This window comes from Engystomops pustulosus, chromosome 7 (assembly GCF_040894005.1).
Source record: "Engystomops pustulosus chromosome 7, aEngPut4.maternal, whole genome shotgun sequence".
NCBI lineage: Eukaryota > Metazoa > Chordata > Amphibia > Anura > Leptodactylidae > Engystomops > Engystomops pustulosus.
In genome coordinates, this window is record NC_092417.1 from 40,758,107 (window position 1) to 40,761,745 (window position 3,639).

Sequence of the window (3,639 nt, forward strand, 5' to 3'; positions counted from 1 at the left end):
TCCATTTTACTGCAGGGCCACCTACCTGCTCCTCTGGTTTGAACAATTTTTGGGACTGCCACATACAGGCACTCAATCTATTCCATTTTACTGCAGGGCCACCTACCTGCTCCTCTGGTTTGAACAATTTTTGGGACTGCCACATACAGGCACTCAATCTATTCCATTTTACTGGAGGGCCACCTACCTGCTCCTCTGGTTTGAAGAATTTTTGGGACTGCCACATACAGGCACTCAATCTATTCCATTTTACTGGAGGGCCACCTACCTGCTCCTCTGGTTTGAAACATTTTTGGGACTGCCACATACAGGCACTCAATCTATCCCATTTTACTGGAGGGCCACCTACCTGCTCCTCTGGTTTGAAAAATGTTTGGGACTGCCACATACAGGCACTATCCAAATTAAATTGTCTCCATAGCAGCCTCCACACGTTGTCTCCATTGCTACCTCCAAAAGTCGTCCATATAGCTGCCTCCATACATCGTCCCTTTATCAAACGAGGTGTGTCAGGCAGAAATTTGGGTTGTTTTCATGGATTCCACATCAAAGTTGTTAACTTTGTCGCCACCCTGCTGTGTTATCCACAAAATATACTGGCAAACTTTTACCATTTAGGGATATTATTTCAGCGCTTCTTGCGCATCTGTTTACATTCCCCTCACCCGGCATATCCTAAACTTATAAGAACGCTACTACACTTGATCTTATACAAAAGGTTCTTAGTAGAGATGAGCGAACATGCTCGTCCGAGCTTGATGCTCGGTCGAGCATTAGGGTACTCGAAACTGCTCGTTACTCGGACGAATACTTCGCCCGCTCGAGAAAATGGCAGCTCCCGCCGTTTTGCTTTTTGGCGGCCAGAAACAGAGCCAATCACAAGCCAGGAGACTCTGCACTCCACCCAGCATGACGTGGTACCCTTACACGTCGATAGCAGTGGTTGGCTGGCCAGATCAGGTGACCCTGGGATAGACTAGCCGCTGGCCGCGCTGCTCGGATCATTCTGTCTCTGGATGCCGCTAGGGAGAGAGCTGCTGCTGGTCAGGGAAAGCGTTAGGGTGTTCTATTAGCTTACTGTTAGGCAGGAGTGATTCTCAAAGAACCCAACAGCCCTTCTTAGGGCTACAATAACGTTCTACTTTTTTTATTTTAATTTGCATCTTTTACCATTTTGTGAGGAATTAGCAGGGGGACTTGCTACCGTTGTGTTTAGCTCTTAGTGGCACACATATCCATAGCAAAGACCGAAGTGGGAAAATTCAGTAGGGGTTGGATTTCTATTAGGCAATAACTCAGTGTCATCTCATCTGGCATAGTAGTGTGCTTCCTTTGATACTTGGCTAGAAAATAGCCATAGGAGAATACAAACAGCTTCTTGAAGCCTACAGTAGCGTTCTATATATTTGATTTCTGGTTGATCTGCTGGTGGCTGTAGTTTCTGCAGTGCATGTACTTGCCAATTCTGAGCAATTTGTAGTGAGACTTGCGACCGCTGTGTTCTGCGCTTAGTGGCGCACATATCCATAGCAAAGGCCGAAGTGGCAAAATTCAGTAGGGGTTGGATTTCTATTAGGCAATAACTCAGTGTCATCTCATCTGGCATAGTAGTGTGCTTCCTTTGATACTTGGCTAGAAAATAGCCATAGGAGAATACAAACAGCTTCTTGAAGCCTACAGTAGCGTTCTATATATTTGATTTCTGGTTGATCTGCTGGTGGCTGTAGTTTCTGCAGTGCATGTACTTGCCAATTCTGAGCAATTTGTAGTGAGACTTGCGACCGCTGTGTTCTGCGCTTAGTGGCGCACATATCCATAGCAAAGGCCGAAGTGGCAAAATTCAGTAGGGGTTGGATTTCTATTAGGCAATAACTCAGTGTCATCTCATCTGGCATAGTAGTGTGCTTCCTTTGATACTTGGCTAGAAAATAGCCATAGGAGAATACAAACAGCTTCTTGAAGCCTACAGTAGCGTTCTATATATTTGATTTCTGGTTGATCTGCTGGTGGCTGTAGTTTCTGCAGTGCATGTACTTGCCAATTCTGAGCAATTTGTAGTGAGACTTGCGACCGCTGTGTTCTGCGCTTAGTGGCGCACATATCCATAGCAAAGGCCGAAGTGGCAAAATTCAGTAGGGGTTGGATTTCTATTAGGCAATAACTCAGTGTCATCTCATCTGGCATAGTAGTGTGCTTCCTTTGATACTTGGCTAGAAAATAGCCATAGGAGAATACAAACAGCTTCTTGAAGCCTACAGTAGCGTTCTATATATTTGATTTCTGGTTGATCTGCTGGTGGCTGTAGTTTCTGCAGTGCATGTACTTGCCAATTCTGAGCAATTTGTAGTGAGACTTGCGACCGCTGTGTTCTGCGCTTAGTGGCGCACATATCCATAGCAAAGGCCGAAGTGGGAAAATTCAGTAGGGGTTGGATTTCTATTAGGCAATAACTCAGTGTCATCTCATCTGGCATAGTAGTGTGCTTCCTTTGATACTTGGCTAGAAAATAGCCATAGGAGAATACAAACAGCTTCTTGAAGCCTACAGTAGCGTTCTATATATTTGATTTCTGGTTGATCTGCTGGTGGCTGTAGTTTCTGCAGTGCATGTACTTGCCAATTCTGAGCAATTTGTAGTGAGACTTGCGACCGCTGTGTTCTGCGCTTAGTGGCGCACATATCCATAGCAAAGGCCGAAGTGGCAAAATTCAGTAGGGGTTGGATTTCTATTAGGCAATAACTCAGTGTCATCTCATCTGGCATAGTAGTGTGCTTCCTTTGATACTTGGCTAGAAAATAGCCATAGGAGAATACAAACAGCTTCTTGAAGCCTACAGTAGCGTTCTATATATTTGATTTCTGGTTGATCTGCTGGTGGCTGTAGTTTCTGCAGTGCATGTACTTGCCAATTCTGAGCAATTTGTAGTGAGACTTGCGACCGCTGTGTTCTGCGCTTAGTGGCGCACATATCCATAGCAAAGGCCGAAGTGGCAAAATTCAGTAGGGGTTGGATTTCTATTAGGCAATAACTCAGTGTCATCTCATCTGGCATAGTAGTGTGCTTCCTTTGATACTTGGCTAGAAAATAGCCATAGGAGAATACAAACAGCTTCTTGAAGCCTACAGTAGCGTTCTATATATTTGATTTCTGGTTGATCTGCTGGTGGCTGTAGTTTCTGCAGTGCATGTACTTGCCAATTCTGAGCAATTTGTAGTGAGACTTGCGACCGCTGTGTTCTGCGCTTAGTGGCGCACATATCCATAGCAAAGGCCGAAGTGGCAAAATTCAGTAGGGGTTGGATTTCTATTAGGCACTAACTCAGTGTCATCTCATCTGGCATAGTAGTGTGCTTCCTTTGATACTTGGCTAGAAAATAGCCATAGCAATAGGATAGGATTGTTTGGTTTTAAAAACTCAAAAAAAAACAAAAAACACAAAAAAAAAAAAAAAACACAAAAAAACACACAAAAAAAAAAAAAAAAGAAGTAAAAAAAAAAAAAAAGTTATAACTCTCATTTTAAAAATGTTTAACCCGAGGGCTAGGGGTAGAGGACGAGGGCGGGGACGTGGGCGTCCAACTACTGCAGGGGTCAGAGGCCGTGGTCCTGGGCGGGGTGAGACACCACCTGCTGATGAGGG